The sequence below is a fragment of the Bos indicus genome, chromosome 24, assembly GCF_029378745.1.
Source record: "Bos indicus isolate NIAB-ARS_2022 breed Sahiwal x Tharparkar chromosome 24, NIAB-ARS_B.indTharparkar_mat_pri_1.0, whole genome shotgun sequence".
Lineage (NCBI taxonomy): Eukaryota > Metazoa > Chordata > Mammalia > Artiodactyla > Bovidae > Bos > Bos indicus.
This window is the reverse complement of record NC_091783.1, coordinates 34,404,215-34,418,730: the sequence shown is the minus strand read 5'-3', so window position 1 is coordinate 34,418,730 and position 14,516 is coordinate 34,404,215.

Sequence of the window (14,516 nt, the reverse complement as noted above, 5' to 3'; positions counted from 1 at the left end):
TTTCTGCTCTTTGAAGAATCCAAACTCCTTCCCAGGGGTAGTCAGCTCTAGCTTGTCTCCTCAGCCTCCTCCCCACATCTGTGGTTTCCTAATTCAGCAGCCCCTTGGATCCATGGCACACAATTTGAAAACCAGTGATCTAGATGATTGCTGGTGTCCTTATCTATAATACTATACTTAGACTTATTTGCCACAATCTAAGCTACCCATTGGGAGAAGGCAATGGCACCCCACTCCAGTACTCTTGCCTGGAAACTCCCATGGACGGAAGAGCCTGGTAGGCTGCAGTCCATGGGATTGAGAAGAGTCGGACATGACTGAGTGACTTCACTTTCACTTTTCCCTTTCATGCATTGGAGAAGGAAATGGCAACCCACTCCAGTGTTTTTGCCTGGAGAATCCCAGGGATGGGGGAGCCTGGTGGGCTGCTGTCTATGGGGTCACACAGAGTCGGACACGACTGAAGTGACTTAGCAGCAGCAGCAACAAGCTACCCGTTGAAATGTGATGCTGCAAATTACCTGTCAGTTCAACAGTTCTAATAATGGTGACATGCACAAATAGCATAAGACAACGGGAAAAATGAGCATCAGACTGTAAGAATTTATCAGAGTCACTGTGGTACTCTGATACACTGTGGTACTCTCTCTCTCACAGTCCCTCGAGAGAGAGGGACATCTCATTCTAAATATTGGTCTTGGCTTTTCAAGCATAATAATCGTGGAAGGCAAATTCTCCATCTTCTAGAACCTCACAGAAATATCATGAGACAATAGTCTAGCTGCTTTCCTTTGATTCTCTGTCAACAAAACAAGGTTTTGCCTTGTTGTTTGTCTTCCAGGGTAGACTTGCCCCAAATACAATGTCCAATGTTCTCAAGTATGTCTTTAATTTTCAGACCAGTTTTATCTTCCTCTGTCATTTACCATATTGTTCTCTGAACTCATGAATCAGCCTCTTGTGGGTTTAATTAGTATGAATCAATTTATCAACAGCCAGATCATAGAGAGCAACAAGATAGCTTGCATTCTGTGGTCCTGAATGTTGGGGGACCAGATTAGAACACGAACATCTCACCAAAGGCCCCCTTAGATGAAGAAATGAGGTCATGGCAGAGGACAGTCAGACACAGTGATGTACAGCGTTGACCCAGGAAAGGTCAAAAAGGATGCAAGGTCTAAGCAATGACCTAAAAAGGGAAAAGGAAGGAATAATAATAACCAATATAATTTGATATGATCCATTTCATATGTGTCATATATGAAGAGACAAATAAGATCACATTCCACTTCTTTAAAAAAAAAATTAATTCCTTTTGTTCTCCCCCACATTCTTACATAAGCAGGGAATCCAGTCTCTCTCCTGGCGCCTCTCTCCCCCTCATATGACCAGCAATCTGGAGGGTCTTGTATGTACTGTTCTCCTTATGTTGGCCCCAGAACCCAGGTGCCCCTTGAGGTTGGAGGGACCCCCTTGCTGAGTTTCAAGAGCACTTCATTGTTGCTGGTTTCTTGTCCAAAAGGGGCACCCTGTCTGGGTCTCTGATTTGGGTCACAGCTGCAGACACCCGGGTGTTCTTTGACGAGAAAAGGAGTTGGAGTGTGGTCAGACCCACCCTTCCCCCACCGGAACTGCCCTCCCCTCCTCCTACCAACACACACCCCTGCTCCACCCCAAACTGGCCTGCTCCCAACATTCTCCTTTTAAAATCCACTCACTTCCCCGCCAGCTTCCTGGGCGCTAGTAACCTTGCGAAGGCTGGCTTGGGACAGCCTCCAGTGTCCACCACCACGTGGACCCTGAATGGCCACTACCCTGCGGTCATTGACTCGCTCCCTTCTAGATCCAAGAAGAGCCCACCCAGGAGACACGTTCTTACTTCCACTTTTAGAGCCACAGGAAGCAAATTTCTGGAAAAGTTCCAACACATTTTGTCCCTAATTTCACCCTTAGGCCTTTAGAAATGTTGTGAACTGGTCTTACAACACCTCATTACATGCTCAACATCTTTAATAATTTAAAGAGTAGATATTTGTATTCTTTGTGTGTGTGTGCATTAAAAAAAAAAATCTTATTAGATAAGAAGCTGTAGTGCTGGCTTTAAGAGCTGGACACCCCACACTCTGGCGACATACAGTGAAAAGATGGAGTGTGTGTGTGTGTGTGTGTCTAAGAGACAGACAGAGAGAGAGAGAAGATGGACCTGTTTCTGTAAACACACAGGCAGGGACAGGCTGCTGTGGGAATCCATGCAGGTCCTGTGTGCTGAGTGGATGGGGTGAGGGAGTCAAGGGAGGAGAGTTAGTGGGTGTTCAGAGATGCCTTCTACAGAAACAGAAAACTCAGAGAGAGGATCCCTCTGGGGAGAGATGAGGTCTGTATGGGGTAGAAGTATGTGGATTCTGGAGCCAGACTAAAAAGCAGGGGTCAGAAACATCTTCTGCTGAGTAAGCTGGGTGACCTCAACTGCTTTATGAAGTAGAAATGAGAAATAATTATGATAATGACAGTAATAGAGGAAGAGAGTTAATAAAGCAATCATAGTGAACACTGTTAAGGTGTGTGCTTTTCTTATTATCCTCATTTTTACCCATGAGCACAAAGACAGAACAATGTTTTAATTTTTTTCTGAAACAATTTCTGTCTTTTTTTTTTTTTTTTAACAATTTCTGTCTTAAAGACTGAGTATATTGCATATTCCCAAGAGCATAAGGAACTGTAAGGAGTTAATGTTTAGATTGGGCTTCCCTGGTGATTCAGACAGTAAAGAATCTGCCTGCAGTGTAAGAGACTAGGATTCTATCCCTGGGTCTGGAAGATCCCCTGGAGAAGGGAATGGCTACCCACTCCAGTATTCTTGCCGGAAAAAATTTCATGGACAGAGAAGCCTGGTGGGTCCATAGTGTCTCAAAGAGTCGGTTGTGACTGACACTTTCACTTTCAATGTTTAGACTAAAGGAGGGAGTTTTCAACGCAGTTGAGCTAGCTCTAGCCTTTTGGGTCTAGGTGGATGATGAGGTAAGGCGGGGAGTGTGCCAGGACCAGGATTTGGGGGAGAGGAGGGGTGAAGAGCAAAGCCTCTGAGCCAAGAGGGGTGACAGAGGGATGGAGGAAGGGCTGCCTAAGGGAGAAGATAGAGATGGGAAGAATTCAGCACTCTGTACAATGTGTGACATGCATTATTCCTTCACCATGAAAAATAGCTGTGTTATAAGGCCTGAGTCAGATCTCAGTTTTTGTTTTGCTTCCTTTTGTTTTTCAAAACAGGCCCTGTTAGGAGTTCCCTGGTGGTTCAGTGGTTAAGAATTCACCCTGCAATATAGGTGACCCAGGTTCGATCCCTGGTCCAGGAACTAAGATCCCGCATGTCACAGCACAACTAAGCCTGCACACCACAACTAGAGAGTCTGTGACCTGCAGGGAAAGATCCCAAATGATGCAACAAAGGTCCCATGTGTTGCAGCTGAGACCTGATGCTGCCAAATAAATAAATAAAATAAATAAATATTAAAAAACAACAGCAACAATAAAACAGGCCCACTTCTATTACAGGTACTCATGGAAAGAGCTTTGAGGCTCCAAATAAACTATGTTCATGCATTTCCCCTTACCTTTATATTTCTCTCCTAAAATACTAGATTAACTTAGGATGATCCTCCCCACCTCCAATTTAGACACATTTAAAACTTAGGTCAAATTTCTGCTTGATTTATCTTCTACTAGCTTACCTGTCATGGAAGAGAGCCTTCTGTTTCATTTGAACATTTTTTCCCCAACATTTTCGTGTGGATCAGACTCTTAACTGAGGGTCAAGCCTTGATAATGGGGGTCATGGCTCCTTCAGAATCTTGGGTAGCTGCTCTTTGGCTCCGGTGACTCTTGTTCCATGAGCTGTGTCTAGAACGTTCTGGACATTTAATATCTTCCATCAGTGTGTTTCCAAACTGGATTTGGGAAGAAAATTTCCCTAAAAACTTCACTTAGTCTCTTTTCCCCCTTTCATCTTGAATCAGATCTTTTGAACCGTGATCAAAAGGGGCCCCACAGCTTTCCAACCAGGCTGCCAAGTTCTCTTACCCCTGTGCTGGAAGCCCACTCCAGTACTCTTGCCTAGAAAATTCCATGGATGGAGGAGCCTGGTGGGCTACAGTCCATGGGGTTACAAAGAGTCGGACACGACTGAGCGACTTCACAACTAAGAAGCTTAACATCCTTTTTGCTGCCCAATTTCTGGTGTACACCTTTCTCTCAAACTGTGTCTCCCTGTCCCTCTCACTTGGCCAGTCTCTATATTAAAAGAAAAGATACCCTCTCCCCAAATACAGGTGTTTGTGTTTGTTTGTTTTTAGCAATTAGTGGTCATACAGATTTTTTTAAAAACAAAATTTTTTAAAATTCATGGCAAATGCTTTTCTTGGGCTCTAGTAATAGTTAAGCAATAACCTGGCTTTCTCAATTAATTTCTCTTTATGTGCTTCTTTTTAATCGCCCCCCCACCCACCTTTTTTTTTTTTTTTTCTTTTTTCCAGTTCATTGCTTGTGGGTTGGGCATGGTTCCCTTTTTAAAGTTGGGTAAGTGCATAATAGCTTTTGTTGAGTTTTCTGCCAGAATGTGGAACTAAATCATGTTGTAACTACTATTACCTCGTGGTTCCTCTGAAAATACTTTCTATTTAAGTTCTTATCTGGCACTCAAAGCCGAGACATGATATTTCCTTTGGTTGTGGATTCTAAAGAGCCATCATTTGTTTGATCCTCAGCCTGTGCCTCCCGCCTTATCAAACTGTTTCGTCAGCTTGTATGATAATACGGGGGTCCACCATTTTTCTGCCTTGCCTGATCTTGTGGTTTCTTCACTTTCATTTAACGTTTTTAGTTCTATCTCACAGATTTTTGGCTTTAAACTGTAGCACCGTCATCGTGATTTAACCATGAGGTTCTTTCTTAGCTCCGTAAGAGTTGTCCAAGATTGTGGTTGATTTTGTGCCTCATGTACAAGGTAACTCTTCACTGGATGAATGCTTCCTCCTCACCCATGTTTGTAGGCAGCTCTTGGTGTCTGTTTGAATTTTCTTCTGCTAGTGGTTGCCGTGTAAACTCCTCATTTTCAGCTCAAGAGCTGAACCTATTTTTTCTATTTTGCTTGTTTGATGCTGGGAGGGATTGGGGGCAGGAGGAGAAGGGGACGACAGAGGATGAGATGGCTGGATGACATCACCAACTCGATGGACATGAGTTTGAGTGAACTCTGGGAGTTGGTGATGGACAGGGAGGCCTGGCGTGCTGCAATTCATGGGGTCTCAAAGAGTCAGACACGACTGAGCGACTGAACTGAACTGAAGCAAAGAGGTACTAAGTATGCCAGCTTCATCTTTCCCAAACTGATCCTGTCAGTAGTCTAATTAGGTGGTTCTATTACCTTGAAGTGAAGTGAAGTAGCTCAGTCATGTCCAACTCTTTGCGACCCCATGGACTGTAGCCTACCAGGCTCCTCCATCCATGGGATTTTCCAGGCAAGAGAACTGGAGTGGGCTGAAACTCATGTTTGTTTACACTGATCAGATTTGTTGTCATTGTTGTTCAGTCGCTAAGTTGTGTCTGACTCTGCAATCCCGTGGACGGCAGCATGCCGGGCTCCTCTGTCCTCCACTATCTCCCAGAGTTTGCTCAAATTCATGTTCACTGAGTCAGCGATGCCATCCAACCATCTCATCCTCTGTCGTCCCCTTCTCCTCCTGCCTTCAATCTTTCCCAGCATTAGGGTCTTTTCCAATGAGCTAGCTCTTTGCATCACATGACCAAAGTATTGGAGCGTCAGCATCAGTCCTTCCGATGCATATTCAGCGTTGATTCCCTTTAGGATTGATTGGTTTGATCAGATTTACCTGACATTTATTTTGAAAGGACCCTGTCAACTTTTTAGTGCTCATGCCAGTTTGGTTTGGATTGAGAAGCTTGTCCTGCCACCGTAAGTTCTAGTTACGATAAGGATAACTTTATTATTTAGGTCATTATCAGGAACTCACCAAGATGGAAGTTTATCTCACTGTCAAGGAAGCATTATCTGTGGTTGGCATGGTGGCTCTGTTAACCACCAGGGATCCTGGCTCCCACACTCTTGTGTCCCCATCATCCTGAGGTCTGAGATCTTCTCCAGTCTCAGGCATTACACAGTACTTCAGTGATCAGAAACAAAAAAGGCACAAGAACAAGCCATGCTCCCTTCTTCTAAAGACGTTTTCTGAAGTTGCACTTCCATGGTGTAATCAACTAACCAAAACTTAGTCTGACAGATCCACTTCAGCTGCAAGGGAGGTGGGGAAATGCAGTCTTTATTTTAGGCCACCCTGTGCCCTCTGATGTCCGGGAATTCTGTGAGGGAGTAACATCAAATATTGGAGATCAGTTAGAAATTCCTGACGTAGATGTTGTGTTCAGTCTCTCAGTCGTGTTTGACTCTTTTCAGCCCCACAGATGGTAGCCCATCAGGCTCCTCTGCCCATGGAATTTTCCAGGCAAGAATACTGGAGGGGGTTGCCATTTCCTCCTCCAGGGGATCTTCCTGACCCAGGGATAGAACTCAAGTCTCTTGTGCCTCCTGCATTGGCAGGCAAAGTCTTTACCACTGTGCCACCTGGGAAGCCCAATATATACCTTAATTTCAAATAAATTCCCAACTAACCCCTTCTATCATCTCATCCATAGCATCTAAAGTTGGGGAGATTTTTATTTTATTTTGGGCTTCCCTGTGGTTTAGATGGTAAAGAATTTGCCCAAAATGCAGGAGACAAGGGTTGGGAAGATCCCCTGGAGAAGAGAATTGGGTACCCACTCCAGTATTCTTGCCTGGAAAACTCCATGGACAGAGGAGCCTGACAGGCTACAGTCCGTGGGGTTGCAAAAGAGTCAGACACAACTGAGCGACTATCACTTTCACTTTTTCTCACTGTCTTATTTTATTTTTCTTTATCTTATTTTCTTTATTGAGATATAATTGATACATAATACTGTGGAAGTTTAAGGTGTACAGTGTGTTGAATTGATGCACTTAGATATTGCACAAGTATTTCCACCATGGTGTTAGCTAACACCTCCATCACCTCACATAATTACCATTTCTTTTTGGTGGTGAGAACATTTAAGATCTCCTTTCTCAGCAATATTCAAGGATATGATACACTATCATTAACTGTGATCAGCATGCTGTCCATTTGATCCCCAGAATTTATTCGTCTTATAACTGGAAGTCTGTATCCTTTGATTAACATCATCCCCTTTCCTCTGCCGCTCCTTTCCCACCAAGCCCCTAGTAACCACCACTCTACACTCTGTTTCTGTGTGGTTGGCTTTTTTCGATTCCACATATGAGTGAGATCATTCACCATTCGTCTTTCTCTGCCTGACTTTCTTCATTAGCCGAATACCCTGAAGGTCCATCCATGGTGTCATCAGTGGCAGGATTTCCTTGTTTCTCATGGCTGAATAATATTCATCTATATCTCACATCTTCTTTATCCATTATGTTGACAGACACTCTGGTGGTTCCCCCATCTTGCTGCAATGAACATGGAGGTGCAGATATCTCTTCCAGATCCTGTTTTCATTTTCTTTGGAAATGTACCCACAAGTGGGATTGCTGCTTGGGAACTATTTAATTCTACAGCCTTGCCTTTGGGGACACAAGACAGAGATCTGAATCTGATTCATTTAATGAAGAGCTTATTCCCGTTCCCACTGTCTCTCTCCTACCCTCCCAGCACCATAAATGATGCCACCTTTGCTCAGACGCTGAAGACTCAAGAATCTGAGAAAAGATTCTATTCTTGACAGTGTCAAAGGCTAAAAGTCTCTACTATAGACTTCATTTTCTACTTGTTGAGTCTTCTGTTTACCACACTTTCTCTCTCCTGAACCCTCCAGTCGCTGGTGGGAGGTTTTGTGCACTCCCTGCCTTTCCCTTTGCTCCTGGCAGATCTCTGTGTTTACATTCATTTCACATATGAACATTTTTTTCTTCCCGAAATTTGCATGCTTTGCTTTCCACCAAGTTTTTAACATCTTTCCCAGGGTTTGCCTTACTTTGGGTGGAGGGTCTATTCTTCTTTAGATTTTGGCATTAGTTGTACCACTTGCAACTTGCTACAGAAGTAACAATAAAAAAGAGCGGAGAATGTCAGGTAAAAGGTTTACATGATACTTAAAAGGTCAATTAGCTGTGTTATACCAGCAACACTCGTTTAAGAACCGTTTTGATTTTGAGCGCTGATTGCCTCTGCTAGTAAAATATGTTTTGATTACATGTAGCTGCTCTGTTATCCTGTTATAGATTAAAACATGATCTGGCAAGTGTATACTACATTGATGTGTATGCTCCATCCCCCACAACTTTGTAAATTTTAAAGTTACAGGAAACGAAGCCAATAAGAATATTAACCTTAATTTTAACCATGTGTCTTAGAAATTAAAAGGAAAAGTTCCATGATGACCAACTCGGTAATAAGTGTTGCAGAATTTAATCTGAAAGATGAGTCATATAAGTCATCAATTCCTCTTGCCTGGTGCCCCTGCTGCTGCCCTGTCCAGGGTTCCACTTGCTCCTTCCTCTCCTTCACATCTTGTGTCCAGTCATTCACAAGCATCTTTCCTTTTTCTGCAGAGTCTCTTGGATTTGTCCCTGGGTCTTGGTTTCAGCTGTCACCTCTCAGAGCCAAGTCCCTATCAAATCTCATATAAATGACTGCAGCAGTCTTTTAACGAGCTTTTTTTCACTTTCTGTCTAACCCAGAGGCTGCTGCCAGACTCAGCATTGCTGCCAGCATCTCTCTCCCCTGATGAAGGTGTTGTTCAGTTGCCCAGTTGTGTCAGACTCTGCAACCCCATGAACTGCAGCACACCAGGCCTCCCTATGCCTCACCATCTCCTGGAGTTTGCCCAAGTTCATGTTCATTACATTGACGATGCCATCCTCAGCTGAGTCTTCTGTTTAGACTCAACATCCATCTCATCCTCTGATACCTTCGTCTCCTTCTGCCTTCAATCTTTCCCATCATCAGGGACTTTTCCAATGAGTCGTCGATTTGCATCAGATGACCAAAATACTGGAGCTTCAGCATCAGCATTGGTCCTTCCAGAGACTATTCAGGGTTGACCTCCCTTAAGATTGACTGGTTTGATCTCCTTGCTGTCCAAGGGACTTTCAGGAATCTTCTCCAGCACCACAGTTCAAAGACATCAATTCTTTGGCGTTCTGCCTTCTTTACGGTCCAGCTCTCACAACTGTACATGACCGTTGGGAAAGACTATAGCCTTGACTATATGGACCTTTGTCAGCAGAGGAATGTCTCTGCTTTTCAGCAGACTGTTGAAAGACTCTGATGAAGACCCTCCATTGATTAATTCAATTTTGGCCTCCTTAGCCTGCTAACAATAAGCCTTTCTCAATAAATCATATTTTAAAATTTTCTCTCACAGAGTATCTCACTACACATATGCTACTCCAATAAGTTCATTTTCTTTTCTCTCTTTTACTCATATTTTTCTGGGCTTCCTGGATTAGTACAGTGGTGAAGAACTTGTCTGCCAGTGTAGGAGATGTGGGTTCAATTCCCAGGTCACAAAGATTCCCTGGAGAAGGAAATGGCAACCCACTCCAATATTCTTGCCTGGGAAATTCCATGGGCAGAGGAGCCTGGCGGACTACAGTCCATGGGTTTGCAAAGAGCTGGACACGACTGAGCATGCGTGTACTAGTATTTTTTCATTTTCATGTCTTTGTTTATGCTGCACTTTCCTTGGAGAAGCCCTTACCTCCTCTCCAGTAACTCACATGATCCCTTCTCTTCAGTATCCTGAAGGCTCCGTGCTCTCACCCCATCCCATAGTGACCTTTTTATACGTAATAGTTCTGACTTTGGTCTGCATTTCCAAATTATGTCCAGTGAACTGAGGATTGCTTTAACGTAGTTGTTCTATTTAGTCACATCTCTCCTCTACTGGTCTGTTTTATCTGCTTTCTGGTCCTAAATGTGTCTAGCTAGATATAATTTGATATTTGGTTTTATTAAAGAAAAATGATGAGATGGGAACCATATAAGATTCAACGCATTTATTTTCATGGGTTTGCTTTAGTGTCTTCATATCTGTTCTTGGGGGCTTCCCTGGTGGCTCAGCAGTAAAGAATCTGTCTTCAATGCAGGAGACCCAGGTTTGATCCCTGGGTCGGGAAGGTCCCCTGGAGGAGGGCATGGCAACCACTCCAGTATTCTTGCCTGGAGAATCCCATGGATAGAGGAGCCTGGCAGGCTACAGTCCATAGGCTTGCACAGAGTCTGACAAGACTGAAGCGATAGCAGCAGCATCTATTCTTGGATCGGGGATAAGATTTACATCTTTTTATTTTATCCACAAAAGTTCATATTGATCTCTTAAAAAAATAATTTTATTTATTTATTTTTGGCTGTGCTGGGTCTTTTTGCTGCGTGGGCTAGTCTCTCTAGTTGTGACGAGGTGGGGCTACTCTGGTGGGGTGCATAGGCTTCTCATTGCAGTGGCTTCTCTTGCTGCAGAGCATGGGCTCTAGGTACACAGGCCTCAGTAGCTGCAGGGTGAGGACTCAGTAGTTGCGGCTCTCAGACTCTGGAGCGCAGGCTCAGTAGTTGTGGTGCACAGGCTTAGTTGCCCCACGGCTTGTGGCATCTTCCCAGACCAGGGATCGAACCTGTGTCCCCTGCATTGGCAGGGGACAATTAAGGCAGATTCTTAATCACTAGACCATCAAGGAAGCCCCATATTGTTCTTGAATGTACCTTTGTTCCTTGTCTTTATGGCCTGGTAATTTCCATTAATTACTTAAATGAAACAGTGATGAGATGCAGATCACACTGAGCCTACGGGTGAATGAGATGAAACCAAGAAAGGAGAGGAGAAAGTAAAAAACTGCTTTTCTGGGATCTGTGGCCTACCCATGTTGGATTTAAACATTTTGAAAATCTTCAAATCCACGTCTTTAGAACAAGGGACAGTGGCCTATTTGTTCCCCTACTAGCGGCACCATCGATAATTGATTCATGTAGGCTGTTTACCATGACACCGGCTGAGATATCATGTTTGTTATGATCCTTGATAAGATATTGTGTATAACCAAATAAAAATAGTTAGGTTAAGTCTAAAATGAGTTAAAAGGGAGAAACCGCTGGGAAAGACGTGCATGCATGCTGTTGTGTCTGACTCTTTGCAACTCCATGGACTGTAGCCCGTCAGGCTCCCCTGTCCACAGAATTTTTCAGGCAAGAATACTGGAGTGGGTTGCCATTTCTTACTCCAAGGGATCTTTCCAACCCAGGGATCGAACTTGCATCTCTTATGTCTCCTGCGTTGGCAGGTGGATTCTTTACCATTGGCACCAAATTACCTTAAACTCTATCTCTCAATGTTCGTTTGTCCTAGCTAGAAACTACACTTCAAAATTTAGTGGCTCAGGCTAGCTGCTAGGCTTCTGTTATAGCTAGAACTGGGGCCCAAGAGAGGGCAGCAGTGCCAGGTCACTTATCACCTTTAGACCACAGATAAAGGTCCATACTTTACTTGAAGAGTATTGCAAACCATTCAGAGATTTTAAATAAAGGTCCTGATTGTGTGTGTGTGTGTGTGTGTGCGTGTGTTAATCACTGACTGTGGTTTGGAGGATGGATTTGAGAGCGATGAGTCAACAAGATGATGAGTCAGGACACTAAACAACCATCCTTGCAGGATGGGTTGGTGGCTTAAAGAAGGATGGAACTGGATGGATTTGCATGGGAGATGAAAGGATGATTTTTCAGATGGATTGAGCATGAGGAGTCAGGGAAAAGAGGAATAAAGATTTATTAATTAATTCAACAACCACTGATGTAACACTTACTGTGTGCCAGGCACTCTTCTAGGCTCTGGAGACAGAGCTGAAAACAAAACAAATTGAGTCCCAGCTCTCCTTGATCTTATATCCTAGTGGAGAGAAACAGAGAGTGACTGACATCTGTCAGGTAGAGATGGTGAAATGAAATAAAGCATCATCGGGGATAAACAGTGATGTGGAGGGCTAGTGTTAGATAAGATGATCAGGGCGTCTTCTTGGCTGGGGTGATACTGGAGCATGGAGGTGAAGAAGGAAGCCCTGCTGCTCTCTGAGGCAAGGAGGCTCCAGGAAGAGGAAGCAGTGGATGCAGAGGCCCTGGGGCGGAGGCGTGCGTGGCACATCCGAGGAGCAGCGTGTGGACACTATGGCCTGAGAAGAGTGGACAGAGAGGAAGTGGGAGGGGACAAGGTCATGGAGAGGTAGGCGGGTGGGCAAACCATAGGCGAAGCTCAGGACTTGATGTTATTTTGAGATGGAATGCCATTAAAGAATTTTGTAGAGAGGAGCAGAAGCAGAAAGACCAAGCAAGACGATAGTAGACTTGGCAAAAATATGGTGGTTTTGTTTTAGCCACTGGTTCAGTGTTTTGTTTTTTGCATGAGAAAAGAAGCCTGACCTTTTAAAAATTTTCATATAGTCTCATATAATTCATAGCAATTGAACACTTACTTAACATGTTGCCATTGTTGTTTAGTCATTAAATCATGTCTGACTCTTTTGTGACCCCCTGGATTGTAGCCTACCAGGCTCCTCTGTCCATGGGATTTCCCAGGCAAGAATACTGGAGTGAGTTGCCATTTCCTTCTCCACGGGATCTTCCCAACCCAGGGATCAAACCTGGGTCTCCTGCATTGGCAGGTGGATTCTTTACCACTGAGCTACCAGGGAATCCCTTACTAAGTGTAGATATTATATTAAGGGCTTTGCGTGTATTATCTTGCTCATTTTTATTATTTCCTTCCGTCTACTAACTTCGGGCTTTGTTTTTCTTTTTCTAGTTCCTGTAGATATAAAGTTTGTTTATTTGAGATTGTTCTTGTTTCTTGAGGTAGGCTTGATGGTGCCATTTTTGAGAAGGGGAAGTCAGAGGCAGAAATAAAGGAGAAGAAATCAAAGTTCTGTGTAGGACAGATAGAGGTTGAAATGCCAGTTAGATACACAATTAGAGCAATCAAAGAGATATTGATAGCTGAATATTTGAGTTCAGAACTCTGGAGAGGGGTTAGGAGTAGATGTAAATTTGGAGTTGCCATCCCAGAGGTGGTCTTCAGCACCCCCAGACTAAATGGGGTCACCCCAGGAAAGATTTGATGGTAAAAAGAGCTATGGCCCCAGGGATCTCCATTTTCTAGCAAGTAGTACAGAAGGGAAGGAGATGGGAAGAAGGACCCAGTGAGGTTGGGTGAAAATCAGAAGAGTTTAATGTTACAGAAACCAAGATAAGAAAGTGCTTCAAGTTAGAGTGCTCAACTGAGTCCAAGCTGTCAAGAACCCAGGAGGAGGAGAGATAGGAAAGTGGCCATGGGGCTTGACATTGTACCGTTGACCTTGCCAGGGAGGGGCGAGTGCAGGAGATGAAGATGTGGACAAGGGACAGTGATTTGCTCTTGGGACAAATTTTGCCAGGAGGAAGACAGAAACATGGCAGTGAGGAGGATGAAATGCAGTTTCCAGGAATCAAACTCTTTTTCCTGTTTCTTTGATCTCTCCTGGATGGTAGGGGACAACGTTGCCTCATACAGTGTTAGACCATTTTGTACAGAACTGTGGCTTAAGGTATTGTTTGTTTCATATGTATCTGTGCTGTAAAGGAGGGATCTTGTCTTTCGTATGGTAGATACTCCAATATATGTGGGTACCAAGAATGAGGGCATCCCTGGTAGCTCAGTGATAAAGAATCCACCTGCACTGCAGGAGCCACAGGAGACTCAGGTTTGATCCCTGGGTTGGGAAGATTCCCTGAAGGAGGAAATGGCAACCCACTCCAGTATTCTTGCCTGGAAGAATCCCATGGATAGAGGAGCCTGTCGGGCTACAGTCTATGAGATCTCAAAGAGTCGGTCACGACTGAAGTGGCTTAGCATGAAGAATGAATATTCTGACTAAAGTAACTCCAGAATGTGTGTGTGTGCATGTGTTTGCATGTGGGTGTGTGAGGGTGTGCATGAGTACATGTGCATGTGTGTGTGCACGAGGGTGTACATGTGTGTGTAAGCACACATGTTGTCTTCAAATCTGGGGGGCTGGAAATCTTCCTGACAATCTGTTGGGCATCAGGGGTTTTTATCTCCAGATGGGTGCCCTATTTTTCTTCTTGATAACCTTTTACTCACGAAGAGCCTGGGATGGGAGTTCCATTTACAAATGGTGAATCATTAGAAACAGGTTTGGAGGTGGAGGAGCATCTCCCAGCAGCAGAGCCTTGCTTCTAAGGTCTGCAGTTGGTTCCCTGCACCAGCGGGTCCAGCGAGCAGATCTGCTGAAGGGAAGATGACTCCTTACTGCGGTCCACTCCCTCCCAGTGCCACTCTGATGCCAGCCTTCATAGAAAAACTCGAGGGCAAAAGGACAAACTCTCCCGAGTTCCCGGCCTTCCCTTTCTTTCTTACCTTCTTCTCTACCA